This window comes from Xiphophorus couchianus, chromosome 11 (assembly GCF_001444195.1).
Source record: "Xiphophorus couchianus chromosome 11, X_couchianus-1.0, whole genome shotgun sequence".
Classification (NCBI taxonomy): Eukaryota; Metazoa; Chordata; class Actinopteri; order Cyprinodontiformes; family Poeciliidae; genus Xiphophorus; species Xiphophorus couchianus.
Window position 1 is genome coordinate 16,497,205 of NC_040238.1, and position 18,016 is coordinate 16,515,220.

Sequence of the window (18,016 nt, forward strand, 5' to 3'; positions counted from 1 at the left end):
GTCTCCCTTCTCATTAGTTATACGTTTGAACTTGCTGTTGGTATAGCTGTCTGGTTTTGTCACCTTGGTTGAGGACAAGAAGTTCCTTTGGGATCTATATCTGCTCAATTTCAAGAATGTTGAAAAAGAGCATTCCATGATGGAAACTTTTTCCAAAAGTAATCCTAACCCTATGGATATTATTCTTTAGCAGGTCTTCTGTGAGGTTTCTTTTTTTTTCTCCTCCCTGGCATCTCAATGCACAATATGCTATGTTCAGTGTAGTCACCATTCCATCTCTGCATGATGCCCTAACTCAGCCTTGCCTGTCTAATGGTTGCAGTTCACTCAATCCCACTTGTTTATGATCATTTTCATGCCTATGCTAGTCTTTCTGACCTCTAAGATCTATACCAGGTCTAAGCATAAATAAATATTATTTACAAGGATAGTTTAAATGCATGGCATCTGAAACATCATAACCTACAAATTATTGCATCTAAGCAGTCTTTTGCACAAATTGATCGTTATATAATGTTTGCAGGTCAATGTATTGTGCAGCATAAATTTCTTGTATAATTCTAACAGGGTTTGCTTTACTGTTCTATTTTCATGTTCCATTTTCAGATAAGCCTCTGAGCAATTACAATTTTGCATTTAACCACACATGTTTTTAAGTACAGTTTATAGGTCTATTTATATATTTAGAGTCTCAGTTATTATAACCTATCTTACTATAGTTATACAGTTCCAGGTTGTACTTCTTGGTGTATCCATTGTACACAGACAGTTTATTTTATCCATTACTGGTATGAGCTGTGGATGGCAAAAAGAAGAAAACGTCCTTCAATTTAAGCAGACCAGACTGATGTGTTAATCTTTGCCCTTGATGACAACTAAATACTCAGCAATGCCTGCTTCGATTTTTGACCACTTGGAAAAAAGGCTTAGGATTTGTACAGTTGAGGCTTTCATATCCTCTCACCTTGACAGCTGTCCCTTTTAAGAATCAGTCAAGGAGCTCAATCTGTCTTGCAGCCACTTTGGATTGCAGCAGTGAGACTTCTTTCTGTAAAAGGGAGTACAAAGAGAGAATGTTTCTCTGTCTAGATGGCCAATCTCCACTTGGTGCCAGTAAAACTGAATATGTGTCATGATTCAGAAATTTTCTTTAAAACCAGAATATGGTTGAAATCTAATTGCTAATTACTTTCTATGCATCTTTTTCAAGATGAAACATAAATTCCAGATTCATATTTGATAAAGTTGTATAGGATTATAATTTGAGAAGTGTTTTTCATGTCATATGGAAACCCAACTTTCTTTCTTTATTACTTCATTGTACCCTACTTGTTGCTGATTTTAGGGTTGTGTTTGTAATATCATCTGATAAGTGCAACTTTTTCTAATTTTCCTGCAATGCACCTTTGGAGTTTTGAAAATTCATTTTAAACATCCAGTAGGTTGACATAAATAATTTTGATGAGCTCTGATTTGCCACAGTTGACAGGTGTGATTGTACCAACTGAACACTCGCTAGAGCGGATAAAGAAAAACATATTCATTGAGTCTCAGTGGAGTGCTCCTCCTCAGCTTCATATATGCAGTGGCCTTTTTCCTGAGTTACCAACTGACAATCACCGGCTACCGCCCATCTACGAGAGCATGGGTGTGTGTCAGGTAACTGACATTTCAATGGTCTCCTCACTCACTGTGTGGTGTTGAGATGTCAACACCTTTGTCTGGCCCTGACAGAAAATCGGCTCTGATGGATATGACATTGCGGGTCCTTGGCAGTACTGCTTGCATTAAAAGGTCTGTGGGAGTCCACAGCCACAGGATAAGGAGTGCCTTTGCCTCCCTGCTTCACACACATTCATAAGCAAATGCGCACGCCTTCACACACCCACACAAGTGAAGTGACCATAAAGGCACAATGCCAAATAACACATAATCCTTCAATGATCCATCAAGTGGTTGAGCAGCCATTGTGTTCCGACCATTAGCCGGGCGAGGAGAGCATCTTTGAGATTGTAATGTTGCTATGCTCATTTTGAACACGGCCAAGACGAAATGCCAACTGCTAATCAGCTGTGTGTGTTGCAGGAGAAGTGAGCAGGAAAGAGGACACCATTAACACTTTTCAAAAATTTATGCAGGCATTTTGTCTCATTATACGTGTGGATCATAACAAGCTCCAGTCAATTACTGGGTTTTTGTTAGGAATCTCATGGAATGCGCTCATTGTGTTGTCTGTATGTATGTATGATCCATCAGGATCGAGGAGAAAAGATGCAAAAACCACATAAATGGATAACAGGCTGGCATAGACCTACTTCAAATATCAAGATTCACAAGGATTTTGAAATGTGCCAGTTTTATAGCTGTTCCAGTTATTCATTTGTACAGTTCATAAGACTTTTAGAGAACATTTAAGAAAAAGACCTGAAGGGAGCACAGAGTGTTTAAAGCACAGACTTATAAAGCCCCCAACCCCACCTGTGCAGATTACCAGTTATCTGAAAGCTTATGGCAAAGACAAATTTGTCAAGGACAGTCATGGTATGGAAAGTAAAGTCACACCACCAACCAAGCTTAAGGCAGCACAGCTTTAAAACTACAATTGGCAAACTTCAACCAGCATGATTGCTAAGCAGCTAACTTCACCAATTACGAGCTATTATTAGCTTTTAGGCTATTAGTACTATTCTAAAAAAATTCAACATGCAAAAGGGGATTGCATTCCACATAATAAGCACAATTGACTGAAAACTGCTACAAAATTATTGGGCTCTTTTTCTATGATTGTTACTTTAACCACGTAAATAGATTTTATATTTAAAAAAATATTTAAATGAATAACTTACAAGTGCTGTGACTAAGACTTCATATATCCTCATGCTTCTGGTGACTGAACTAGGACGTAATTAAGAAATCTTTAAAATATTTTCTGCTAAAAGAAACACATTGAGAACAGCCCCCTATATACAGTACGCATCAAAATAGCATAAATGTTAAATAGAACATTACCTGTGATAAGTGTATCATTGAGCAGCAGTATTAATTGTTATCTTGCGGTTTTAAATAAAAATGAATAAATAATGCTCTACATTTTGTTTACAGTTTTGTGTAAAGACTGATGCCATCAACGCCAAGCATTTTCAGGTAAAGGTTATCATACAGTAAGAGCCTTATAACGGGTAATAAAAATGAAAAGTGTCTAGCTCTACAGAAAAAAAAACTATTGTTAGTTTTTAACTGATAAAATTAAAATGCTTTTAAGTTTCAGTAGTGATGCATTTGGTAAACATTACTTAAGTTTCCATGTAAATAAAGACAAACTAAAAGTGTTGATAAAGTGTAAAGAACCAAGTCTTCACTCAAAACTGCACAATGGTTCACTCTGACGTTTGGATGCCTGTGCAATGCACTTGATGTGGGGGGCTGACGTTTACCAGATGGCACTTGCTCCCAGGATAGTAATGTTAAATTATCTGTGTCCAATTTACACCTTTGCAAAAGCTGAGAAAGACAGGAAGGGAGAAGGGAGGGAAGAAAGGGTGAAAGCTAAGCTCAACAGGAAGCCTGGTGGGGAGTATAACAGTTAAAGAGAGTGACCTTTTTGGAAAATAAGCAGTTTTTTTTTTTGTTTTGTTTTTTTTTAGTTGTGCTATGATTGGTCCTTTCTCTTGTCTTGCCAGAAAATAAATCACCATTCTCTCCTCACCACACTCATGCTTACAGAGGCGTACAGCAATAATAGGAACTTGTTGAGGTCAATTTTAATTTGAATTTGGGGCACAAAAAAGCAAACAGCTCACTGTTTCTATGTATTTGCTTCACTTGATGGTAACAATTGAATAGGAATTACTTTCATTCCAGTTTGTTCGGAATGACCCAGATGAGCTCAAATTTGTCTTTGGTAATTGAATACAGAGTTTTATTCCTTTTGTTTGACAGAAGAAATATTAAGAACTAATATTAAGAATTATTCATGTCTTACATAATTTTTGCCTGACTGATTCATATAAAGAAAGCTACTCACAGATTAGTCCCCAAATAAATAGTAGTGAATTTTGTTAGTGAAACAAAAATCAAGGTTATATTATTTCATATTTTAAAGATGAATGAAAGGTTAAAGAACAAATATTAAATAAAAATATTTTAAAAAGCTGAACAGGTGCACAGTGACTTTAGAATGAAAAAGAACAAGTTTGCTTGTAGGCTTAAGCTGGATTTTCAGCTCCAGCAGTCAAGAACTAGTTTTGATTAAATAGGCCATGAGCATTAACCTTCAGATGTATAATTCTTTCCTGTCATATATTTGCGTTATCAGCATACTTGCACATCATCTTCATTGAAATTGTTTAACAAAATTGCTCTCCTAAACCCTATGTGCACTAACACAGGGGTCAGGAACCTTACAACCCAGCCATAAATTTTAATCAAGTGAGAGGAGTTTTACTTTGGAATAATAAAAGTAAAATTATAGTGTAGTAAAATCACAATTAAAACATATTTTTTCAAAAAAGTCACTTAAGTAAATGCTTCTGCTCAGCTAAACTACATTTCTTTACAACCACAAAAGAAACATCATGACTTGTTTTAGTAGAGTATTATTCTCATATGTCAGTGGGTTGATTGGGCCTAAATACAGACGCCAAATTTAGGATTTTCTTAGCAAAGAAATAATTAAACCAAATTTACAGAAATATGGAGAACACTGGGAAAGGGAGAAAAACTAAACACAAACTTGCTGCAGGAAGGTATCAGGGCATAACAGGAGAATTCAGTAGCCAGTGAGTGAGTGGAGATTTTAAAACAAAAGAGTTGATTACTGATGAGGAGCAGGGGGCTCCTGCAGGTGAGCGAGGGGGCCGGGCAAGCAGGCTGAGGGAGGCAGAGAGACAAATGTCACACAGGAGTAAGGAGGAGTTACAAATAAGCAAAACATAATTCTAATGGAACTAAGAACAACTAAGCACAAGGAAGAAAAAAACCCCCAAAGAATTACTAAGAATAGATTCAACTAAAGAAAAACAAGGTTGATCTTGTTTGTTCATTTGTTATCTAGAACACATGAGAACAAATTAACAAAACTACAAAAACCAAAGACAACCCAAGATCTTGACAAATAAAGGACATTTGTTAAAATTTTTAAACTAAGGAACAGCAATTTTAATTTTATTTTTTGGACTAATATATTTTCAAAGAAAATGAGAAAAAAAAAAACACACACACAAGGTTTGCAACGTACTGACAAAAAATGCTGTTCTTCAGTGGGGACAGGGAAACTGATTTGAGTTTATCGACAATAGATGGAACTAAATACAAGAGAACCTGCTACAGCCTCCAAAAGGGTTGACTTTAATTGAGAATCTATGGAGATGCTCTTAATCTAATTTGGCTGAGCTTGAGCTATTATGCAAAGAAGAGTGGGCAAAAGTTTTAGTCTCTCGATAGATGACAGGTCGAGACATTCCCCAAAATACATTTTGTTATAGTCAAAGTGAAGGAAGCTTTTGCAATGTACTGAATCACAGGAGCGGAATAAAAATGCACGCAACACTTTTTTAGATTTATGTTTGTGAACATTTCAGAAAGCCACATATCGCTTTTTTCCAGTTAAAACAATTATTCACTAAAATATCAATAAAATACTCTGCCTGCGGTGGCACTTGGGGGAAAAAAAATCAAATGGTATAAATATTCTTCCAAAGAACTAAACATACAAGTTGTGTGTCCTTTGCAAAATGGATCATTCCCATCCAGGTTTGCTGTGTGCATTTCTACATCAAAGGCAGCATTTACTTTGAGGCAAAGTCCTGTTGTAAATCTGCATGTAACTTTGCCCACAAGCTCTGCTGCACATCCCTGCCTATCTTTCTTGGCAGTACTTTTGTGTATATGTGGTGGTGGCATTTTTAATAAATATGAATCCACAACCCCCACACTCAAACACCTACTTGAGTTTTTCTTAAGAAACACGGCATGAATAATGGAAGCTGCTCGAGTGTAATGAAGGCTGTTATGCATACAGTACACAAGTTACACAAACCCTCAAGGTTAACAATTTTCTCCTACTTCTTCCCTGATATCTCTTTACTTTCCTCCCCCACTCTGTAGCTTGTTCTTATCCTCTCCACTGGCCTACTCACAGAGAAATCAGAACAGGTTTTAGCTGTTGCTAAGGGGATACTTAAAATAATTAGAGTAGAGAACTCTTGATGATCAATGATGCAAGAAATATATGATGTTGGACTTGAATTCCTAAAGAATAATAATAATTGTAAATGCGTTCAAATTCGTCATTCAGAAAGAAACCGAATGATGATTAACAGGCTTTTTAAGATAAAACAAAATAGTGTGGCATAGGTGTCTTATTTGCTATTTGAGTCAATCTTTTGTAGAACCATTTTGCTACAAATTGTAGCCGCACATATTTGGAGAATTTCTAAACCATTTCTGCACATGATTTTGCTCTTTCTTTTTTGCAAAAGATCTCAAAGCCCAGTCAAGCTGGATGAGAACTGATTGAACAGCAACTGTCAAGTTTTGCCAAAGATTTTGGATCGAATTTGGGCTGTAATGACAGTCAAAATCTAAATAAACAAATATGTGTTGCTTTGAACAGCTGTGTTGTATTTTAACACTGACTATCTTGTTAGAAGGTGAATTCCTACTCTTGTCTCAAGTCTTTTACTGCCTGTGCCAGATTGTCGTTAAGGGTTGCTCTGCATTTTGTGCCATCCATATTTTCGTCCAATCTGATAAGCTGCTGAACAAAGTCTCCACTGAGCATAGTGCTGCCAACACCATGTTTCACTATGAAAGAGATGTCAGCGGGGTTATATATAGTTTTAGTTTTCCACCACATATTTCACTTCATATGCTGAGCACAGTTCAGTTTTTGTTTCAAGCCACAGCACCTTCTCCCATAGGTGAGCTGCAAGCCCAGCGTATTAACACAATATCTTCTAACCCCCTTCAAATTTAGGGAGCACCTGTGTTGATACTGAGATTGAATTAAATACAGGTGGACTTTATTTTCTGTTTGACCTACAAATACATTTGATTGCAATACATTTTATTTTGGAGTTATCAGAAAGTGGGGCTGAATACAAGTACACCACAGACTTTCAAGTATTTATGATTAAATTTGACATGCTAGCTTTCTCTCACTTGTGGTTGCAAAGTGAAATTTCCTAGGGTTATTAATATATTTGTACAAACACCCAGTGTCCGTTTGGGGAATAACCCAACTATACCAGATATTTTCAATTAGTAGTCTTATCTCTTTATGTGCTTGAAAGCTGCAGCGACATAATGTTCCAAACAGAAAGGGTTATAAAGGTGATGGTTTGAAAGTAACAGCCTAGCCGTGACTGAAGCAGCAACAATCACAGGGAGCTTGCACTGTTTGATGCCAAATGGTCCCTTGAGGGGGAGGCTCAGCGGTCAGCTCCCCACAGAGACACAGTGAACACTTTGCCAATTTACCATCATTCTACCCTTTGTAAGGCAGCCCAGCACAAACACGGCTTTGTTCGCTGACCTTTGAATAATTCAGCTCAAGCAAAATGCTATGACACATTTTTGATCAAAGTCTCACTATCAAGGGGAGGAGGCATTTTCTAGATGCTATGTGTTCCTCTTTACCAAGGATAAAAGCCTCCCTTCCTCAACATGCTCTGTAACAGGAAGAAGAAACCCGCAAAACGGAAAATCCCCTGGAAATATTGGACAATCCGTATGTTTGAATTTGAGAAAGCACTTGATGCGGAGGGAAGCATTACACCCACACACCTCTGCATCTTATGGGGATTTGACCTCTGAAGAGTAAAAAAAAAAAATAGTAATGTTTGGAATTTTTTCCTGGAAATCTCCTGTCGCCTCTAACTGAAAAAATTGTAGAGAGATTACAGGTTGGTGGCAGGACGTGTGTATCCTCTTGAAGATTTGTCTGGGGAAAGGCATTTGTTACCCCCCAGGCATCGATCACACTATAACTTCTACTTCCTAAGTATTCATTTGAAGAAGCGAAGGAAACAAAAAGGCTTGTGCTGAGTTATAGGCTATACCTGGACTGTCCATCATCCAACACCAGTACCTGTTTGACAATATGTGTTTTGTTTATGTGTGTCTGCTTCACAGTATGCGTATATATTCTAGTGAGTCCATCACCCAATAGCAATATTTATTTGAGTTCTCTTGTTGGGAAGATTCATGTTTTAGACACATGTGGTGTTATGTGGAAATTGAAATGTGCTCCTTGTGGCCAGGGGATTTCTTTAAAGTTTAAAATAGAAGAAGTTTATGGACTGTCTTTCTGGGTCTGCATGCACCTTACTTTACTTGTTTTTGCAGCCCAAGTGCATTTTTTTCTAGATGACCTTCTCTCTGATCTGTTTTTCATTCTTTTTCCCTGTATTACCTCCCCTTCTGTATTATGATGCATAAAAATACATCTTCCTACGCTCATTCAATGATGACACCTTGGCAAAATACAAAAAAACCTTACCTAACTTTTGTGACTGCTTCAAATCTCCATGGCACTGATGTAGCAATGTTTTAGGAGACTTTCTCCTGGGGTTTTGGTATATTTTATCTCAAAAATATTAAACCTTTACAATCAGATTATGGAGTCAGAGCATCATAATGCATTTTTTACAGTCACACCACAGATGTACTCAGTTGTACCTTGGTCACTGTGCAGGACATTTGAATCCAGGGAACTCACTGTCATAGTTGAGACAACAATCTGAGATGATATGAGGTTTGTGAAATGGTGGATTATACAGGCAGATGGAGCCATTTAGAGATGGGGGAGTAGTGGTCGTAAAGTGGTCAACAAGATCAGCAGTTATTCACTGACATGATGTGACATTTAAATTATGGTTTTGGATTCTAATGCTTACTGAGATCAGATAAAGTTTTTCCAGTGTTTTATTATCTGACCAGGGTATAAGCCCATACCCTGTACAGCTTTAGCGTATTGGGTAATAAAGTTAAAATGAAGGCACAATTCATTAACATACAGGGTAGATTTTTTTTCTGCATCCAGCAACACACTGAAGCCTGGTTTTATCTCATTCACAACACGTTTGCCCAGGGATACTTGCTTCTTGAACTGCAGACAAACAAACTGTCTTTTTTTCTGCAATGATGAATTACCAGTATTTAAATTAAGTACTTTTAGGGGGCATGTAGTGCCAAACAAAACAGGACAACCTTTTATGAATATGACAGAATGTCATAATGGACCAAAAAGCACAAATGATTTTTACTCCGACAAGATAGCTACAACTTTGTACTGTACATAATTTTACAGACTATAAGTGTGTGGATCACTCTGTGTACTCCTCCCAAAGTCCACAAACATGCATGTTTGCAATCTCTAAATAGCCTCTTGGTGTAAGCGTGTGTGTGCATGTGTCCTATGTTGCCTTGTGGTGAACGGTCGACATGTCCTGCATGTAGCCTGCCTCTTGCCAGTTCACTGGTGGAGATGAGGACTCACCTGGCTACTGTGTGTTTGGAGAAAGGTCAAATCTGACATGCAAGAGTACAAACCGGTCAATTACCACGGCACTTGATGAGCAGTTTTGCTCTGACATGTCATTGAAACTATTTGCTTTGTGAAAGAGATGCTGTGATGGAGAAGATGCCGGGCACAAATGATGTACAAAACAAACCCGTTTGTGGTGCACCACACGTCTGGGGCCTCATGCATAAAAGAGTGTGCGGTTTTCACACTAAAACCTGGTGCACGGAAAAATTCAGAAAAGTGCGGTGCACAAAAAAATCTGGATGTATAAAGCTATGCGCACGCACGTGGCTGTGCACCTGTCCTTTATAAATCCCAATTTGCGGTAAATGGAGCGCAGCTGCTGGTCCGCCCTGTCGCCACCCATAAATACATATTTAAATTAGCATAAATACCTGGAAGTCTAAGCAATAAAAATAAAATAGATGGTGAGCAACACTATAATGCCCACATGAACATTAGTTTGTTGATAAAAGTTTCTACTATTGACTTTATAGCTTGGTATAGCATGTTGCATTGGCATATGCCTATAAAAATGCTTACTAAACTCTGGAAAATCTAAATTCAATTACATGTATTTTCAAAACTTTGAATGAAAAAAAAAGCTTAATCTCTCAGGACATTAAACATATCAAGCATTCTATTTTTACCAACAGTGCCCTGACTATTTAAAAATATATATTTAACCACTCCAACCAGGTGACAAGATAAGTTGAGGTTTCTCCGCTTTGCATACAGCGCAGTGGCAGCTGATTTTGATTCAGTATGGATGTACCACATTAGGTACTTAAGGTATTCATTTGTGAATAAAACCAACTCTGTGATGGGCTGCACTTGTACTATGCACAGGCTGTATATGTGTGTGCTCTGTGCATGTAAATGAGCAAGAATGGGTGCAGTTTTACAAAATTGCATACTCTTGTTTTTTTGTGTAGCTGTGCATGTAGTGACCTTTCTTAAGGAACAGCTGCGAAGTCAAGTGACAGAAGAGCTGGAAAAGGAAATGTCTTGACATTAAAATTTCCAGGTCACTGTCATGGAACCATCCCCCCTAATATACTAAGTCCAGATTTTGTCGATGGTAAAACATCTTTTTTTTTTGTAAGGGACATTACCATTTTCCTCCCAGTTTTAGGATCAAAGACCAACAGAGGACCTCATATGAACTGATGTATCATATTTTCTTCTCTAGTTAGTGATTTAGAACTGCCCAAGCTTTAATCACTATCCTCTTAGTCACAGTAAGCTTAAACGGACAAATGACCAACGGATATGCAATTAGTGGAGGACTAAGTACACAGAGTGCTCTTTGAGTTTTATTACAAATAGAATTCATTTGGTTGAAATTGTCTCTAATGAGTCATTTCTCAAAAAATTCTGTTTTTGTTTAAACGTTTTAAATATACAGTGTGAAAGAAATCTTTATGTAACATACATAAACAATACACATAATAGCAATTTTCAATGTTACCTAGTTTTCATAGATATAAAGCCAGATGTTCTGAAAAAGGTTACTTGTCTGTATATGTAAACATCTGGTTTCAGCTGTATTTAGTGACAGTAATCATAGCTATAATCATAGCACCAGTACTATCTTGTTGTCACAGATGTCTCCATTGTGTAGGTATACTGTTTCAGAACATCAAATAAATTTGAACACAAGACAAACATAGTGAGTAAATAAAAAAAATGTTTTTTATAGGATGAGATTATTATTTTAAAGGTAAATAACTGCCCAAACAAAGCCGGATATATGTAAACTAAATTATTACTCTATATGTAACATTTTTATTACCTATGATTAACTTTTTTTTTCTTTTTGGCTGTTTAATCTTGCTCAGACCTAATTCCTGCCACACCCACAGAATCAAATACAACTTTAACCGAATCTGTCTGACAACATTAATCAGGTGAAAAGATCTCAAAATGGAACACCTCATGAGCTGATTAAAAAGGTTCAAAGACATGAAAATTGATGAGAGCCGTCAGTTTGGAAAAGGTTACAAAACCTTTTTCGTCACCAGAGAACCAATGTGAGACCCATTATCCGCAAATAGAGAGAACGTGGAACATTGGTAAGCCTTCCCACGATGGGCCAGTCCACCAAAATTAGATCAAGAACATATGAACCACTCACAAAAGAACTGGAAACATGGTTCTGTGTTTATGATTTAATTATGGGAAAGAGATTTGGCAAATATGCCATCCATCATCCCTGAGGACGTATTCTGTGGACTAATGAGACAGAAGGGGACATTTACCCACCAGATCAACAACACACATTGCTGTATGCCTAGAGGTGAACCCCATCCCATTCCCTCAGCTAAATTCATGCAGAGGATATCAACCTGTTATATATGCAAACCGTAGAATCCTTGGAATATGGAGTCAGTCTGGAACATTGAGACTCTTTAGATTGCAGCGGACTCCTGTACATTATTTAAATAATGGAGTGTTTAAATTATTCACAATAAATCGGTACAGTACTTGCTCATCTATTTGGTACAGTTAAAGAGCAATATTGTCTAAATCAGTGGTTCTCAAACTTTTTTCAGTGATGTACCCCCTTAAAAATATATTTTTAGTCAAGTACCCCCTGACACGGGCAAAACATTTTTGGAATAAAAAAGAGGTACAGTGCTGTAAAATCACTGTCTGATTTATTAAAGCCAAACAACTTATATCAGTGAACCTGACAAATACATTCATATTGCAAACATTGCATGGTTAAACAAAAAAGAAAAACAGAAGACGGTGACCACCAGGAAGGTATAAAACCAGTCAAACCGTTTTATTTTAAAGGATATTGAAACTAAATACTGAATATAAAATTCAGTGCATGAACACACATTTACATTTTATCGAACTTTTTACAAAATAATTTTTCCCAAGACTTATTATGAGGACCCTACTGATTTTTTAAAGATATTTTGAAAAGCTTCACGTACCCCCTGCAGTACCTCCACGTACCCCCAGGGGTACACGTACCCCCATTTGAGAACCACTGGTCTAAATTGTCTAAATCTGCTCACATGTTTTAGACCAGTGTTTCCCAAAGATTTTATTGGCCCCCCTATGGGTTACAATACGCCTAACCCCCTTCCCCCCCCCAAAAAAAAATCAACTGGGCACACACATCGTTCAACCAGACATAAACCTATACACATATTTTGTTTTCAAACTGAAATTTGAAGTTTAATTCACACTTCAGGTTGCAACAAAACACACTACAAACCATCTTTACAGTGAAGCACTTTTGTATAACTGTTATTTTATTTTATTTTTTTCATTCATCCATACCGCTTCCCCTGCAATGGCACTGCGCCCCCCCTTGGGGTGCGCCCCACACTTTGGGAACCACTGTTTTAGACTAAAGGAATAATAGCATTTGTTTGGCTTTCTAGCCTGAGAAAAAGAGCGTGAAACTCTCCCTGTGGATACCATTACCTTGTGGTTGTGTGCTTGTGTCCACATGTTTGCATCTAGCTCAGTATCTGTCTGTAGCAGATGATTCTGCTACAGACAGGTTATTTATGTGTAATCATGTTAAGGAGGTGAAATCAAATATGCTAGATTAAACGACAAAACAAACAGATGTGTGTCTTCCTGTAATGTGAGTAAACAAGGGTGTGTCAGACTGATCCAATAAAGCGGGCAATATGGTGGCAATAAGCCGAGTTAAGTAAGTTTGATTCCATCTATTAACACTGTTTACCACCTCCTTTATTATCCAGAGATTAATTGCAGCCCTTAGCAAAAGCTTGGCTAAACAAAATAAGAATAAATTTGCTGCTAAATCAAATCCAAATTTAATATATATATTTTTTTGCTTAAATGAATCCGAGGAGTATATTGTTGTTTTTCATGGTCATGGTTGTCTGCAAAAGAGTCACAAATGCATAGATCTCGCTATTAATATGCCATGGGATATATCTTTTAAACGTCTATATGTGAATCGATGTCCAGCTAAGTCAAGGTGACAGGAAGTATGCTGAGGTTTTACAGCAATCTGCTCACCGGTAGCATATTGGTCTAATTCCAAGGGCCCAAAGAACTTCAGACATACGGAAAAAACAGCTGCTGCTGTACTAAAGATAAGCTAAACTCTCCATCATGTCATGTGACAGCCCAGAGAGGCACACTGCACACATCGATCTCCATAGGCTTTTCTCTGCCTGTCAGACTCTAAATATATCTGCCTCTGCAAGAGAAAGTAGCCTGAGGGCATTGAAAACGCAGAAGCGGAGAGTGAGATTTAGATAAGGAAACAGTTAATAAGGAGGTAGAGTGAATATGAAAAGGGAGGAGAGACAAACTCCTGAGTGAGCACAAGTTGAAGAGAGGGGGGGCAAGAACAGAACGGGTTGAAGAAGGACGAAAACAGGAAGGATGTTGCAATAGAACACACGTTCTCCCAGGAGACTTCTACCTTAAGGGAGTGCTGTGATCACGGCTGTGTTTGTGTGTCGGGGTGTGTGTGTGCGTGCATGGGGGCCACAGTAGGTGGCTTCTGTATGAACTACCACACAGTTTATTTATGACGGCTCCCTGCTGATGGTTAGAGATACGGAAAAACCTGCTTGCAACTCGGTGCTTCTCTGTTTCAGCACCGTCTTTTCATCCTCTCAGGTAAAATGCAGCTGTTTACACATAGCTTGGATCAATAGCTCTGAGACAGATTCAGGCAATTCTTCCAGAAGTGGTTAAGCACATCATTGTCATTGCAAATATGTATCAAGCCAAAACATATAAAATAGTTTAAAAAGGGTTCAGTTATTATTCATTGCAAGGAGAGGCTCCACAATTTGTATTAAGGAAGCAATAGAACACAAGTTTCTTTATATGAAACATTGATAAAAGTTAAATAATTGGAAATTCAAAATGAAAAACCAGCTGAAATCAGATACCAGTAAAATCTGAATATTTGATAGAGCTAGTTTTGAAGCATATTACATCGGTATGAAATCTTATATACACTTGGATGTTACCAACCAATAAAAATAGACAATATCTTAACATGTGGCCCTCATTTCATTTCACTTCAGTTCAGTTCTTTGTTGTAATTGTCATAAATATATAACATTTCATTCAAAGCACTCATACACTGCAAAGATGTAATATTTTAAATCAGTTTTTCTTATTTAGTTGAAAATAACGTGATAGTTCAGACTGTTCTATCCTTAATAGATATTATAACTTAATTTGTATGAGGCTAAAGCAGCTGGAAATATGTAGAATATACCTGGCTAAACAGAAAACGGTGGACCAAGTACGATTTCAGTATTTTCAGTAGTGCTAGCAACACTGAAGGGCTTACTTGTACTATAATGGCCAGCAATGGTAGCTCGTGAAGTCCAAACAGATGTACATTTCCTGTGTTTAGTTCGGATCGAAGCCAGTCTGAATTCATACCAGAAGCAATTTGCAACATAATTTGTTCGTAAGCTGCCCGAGACTACCTCTAAAAGTGGGTCTTAGTCTGGCTTGCACCAGGGTTCCCTTGAGTCTATTGACACCTGCACAAAAGCTCCAAACCAACTGGGGAAACAAACTCTGGTCCACTTACAGTGGACCAAATGTGTCAGGTGTCGATACACCCTTACACAACAATTTGAGAGCTTTTCTCAAGAAATACCTCACTTTTGGCATTTTGATATTATGAGATATCGTTGCACAATATACACACATACACCTGAAATTCTAAAACTTCTCAGTAAAGACGTACATATCTCAATATCTGTTGGCTGTGGTAGAGAGGCACTTCTGATCCTATTTGTGCTCTCCTTTGTATCTCCGGAGAACTGGACATCGATGTAATCAATCAGAAATACTCTGCTTACTGCAATTTAAAATGGGGGAAGAAGAGAGCTGAATAAAAAGGGTTTCATGCAATTTCAGCTTGACTTACAGAACTGTTGTGTTGGTTGCCTAGAAACTGTAATACTCCAAGATAGGCCACATGTGCAAAGACTCTAGAGGATAAGTCAGATATGATGGCCAGTATATATATATTTTTTTAACTTTTCATTGCTGTTTGTCTTCTGACTCCCTCCTTATAGTGGTTTATATATTCAGCTGTTGTTATGAGAAAACAGTGGTAAAAGAAAATCTAAAAGTTTGTTCCATCTTTGTCTCAGTGGTTTAGAGATCATAGAGGCACTGTTGTGCCATGGAGCTCACACCTTGACAACTAGGATGAAAAGCAGCCATAGGCTGAGGTCAGACAGGCTGTGGGAATGTTTCACAAAGCCATCAGTCTCGTGTAGAAAGAGTTACTGTCAGAAATGTGACATCCACTGCCCTTTTTCTCTGTTGGGCTCTCTCCTTCTGAACCAGTGACATAACAGCAAGCTGTGAAAATATCAGTGGAAATCTCTGAAGTATATTTGTTTTCTGTATGCGAAAGAAAACCAATACACCTTTTTTTCCAGATAAATCCGATTGTCTTTGCTGTGATTCTCAATCTTCTGCCCCCCCATTATGTATCACCAGAGATGCCATAGACCAACATTCATGCAAATTACATTTAATATTCACTACAAATTGCAAGAAAAAAAAGTCTTCATCTCATTCTCAATCTCATTCAAGAAGTGAAACAGTGCTAACAAAATATAATCATCCCCATCTGGCACTAGAAATTGGCTATCAGGACTTAATCGTACTCACATATAAACAAAGACATATCTACATATGAGAGAGTCAAAGTGGTCAGCCTCTATTTCTAGCTGCCAACAGCTTGAAGCTCTTGTGTTTAGTACTAGTTTTTACTTACTTTCCTCACAACAAACTTGATATATTATATTAAATTAGTTGTTTACCAGTAGAACTGATTATAAATTAGTAATCAAAAGAAAGGAAGAAAGCAAGAAGTAATCTACATAAACTGAAACATGGCACCTGCCATGAGATTCTTCTTGTTCTTTCAGCTTTTTCTGTTCTTCAGCTGCTGTCTTTTAGAGCTGTACATGTTTTCAGGCTCACTGGAGGATTTCCAATAGATCCATCAATTTGGCAAAGCAGAGCGTGTGAAGCATAAGAGTCATTCTCCAGGGATGTACTTGCAAATGCAGAGGCATACATATGCACACCAGTGGACAATCTATGACTTTTATTTGGTTTACCCTCTCTGGTTTAACTGGCAGGGTCTCTCAGAAGTGATTCTTTGGTGCTGCAATTTCTTTTGTTTTTTTTTGTTGTTTTTTTTTAACATGGCCTTGTTGGCTCATATAATTATTTCCACTAAGCTGCTTATAAAATACTCCCACATTGTGGCATATTCTCTGTCTCTGTTCTTCATACTGATTACAGTGTTTTCTTTCGCAATATAATACCGGGGTGTTTCAGTTTACGTATAAACTATGGTGTGTATTTGTGTCCAGCCCCATTTACTCGGATAACCCTTATAAAATCTTATGTCACCAATTTAATTCAGAAGCTGTGTGGTCACTTACTGAAATATGATCACAACTATCTGCAATTCAGTCTTATTTAACACTGTTTGGTGAAGACCTCAGAGATTTCTTTGGACAACACCAGAAAATGAGCAGCATCATGATGGTCAAGAATCACACAAGATGGAGTTAAGTTAGTAAAGAACAGTGTGAATGGTAAATGGCTTCCATTTGTACTTTGCAGCACAATCTGTCATTCATCCATTCATACACACATTCACACTCTAACGGGGATAACCTACAATGTAGACACGGCTGCTCTGGGGCATGGTGACATATGGAGGGCTGCCGTGCAATTTGTGCCGCTGGGCCCTCTCACAACCAGCAGCAGTCAAGCAACTCACGGAGGAGTGGGGGATCGTACTGACAACCCACCTGTTGCAAAATAAACTCCTACTTCATGAACCTCTGCCACCACACTCAACGTCCTGACCTTATTCCTGCAACAAATTGGTGGCAAGACTTGAAAAATGTTGTCTACAAATGCAAGCATGTGTATATGCTGTATATACTTCAGACATTTCATAAGAAAGAATGGGTAAAATGTCTCTCTCTTTGTGTGGAATGGCGGTAGAGAAATATATGCACATCTTAAGACTTCCAGCTGTGATTGGAGTGAGAGTTGGTATATTGCGTATCGTCTCATGGGGTTGCACACAAATACACTTGTTTAATGTTTTATTTCAAAGAAAACATTACAACTATTTTTATTTTCCTTAAGAGTCCAATTATGTTCTACTTTCTGTTGTTCTTTGCATACAATCTCCCCAAAAAATACATTGAAAAAGAGGTATATATCCACAGACCCATATTTTATCTGTAGCCTGTGGTTTGAACAAGAAAAGAAGCACAGCCCTTACTAATAAGCATGAAGGGATCTATTTGCATGTATCCTTACAGACTTTGAAACTTATCTGAAGGCAACATGGTTCCTTTCCCAATCCACATGATGTGACACCACTAATTAAAAGGTGTCACACTATAAAGTTTCAATTTGCAGATGAGCTAATTCAGGATGTTCTCTTTAAGGGTTGAGTAA

The 18,016-nt window shown here is 37.6% G+C and overlaps 1 protein-coding gene across 3 annotated transcripts in view; it reads left to right on the forward strand.

Moving 5' to 3' along the window:
- Positions 1–18,016, forward strand: part of cadm2a (cell adhesion molecule 2a) — a 230,777-nt gene that overhangs the window by 136,625 nt on the left and 76,136 nt on the right. The window lies entirely within an intron of this gene.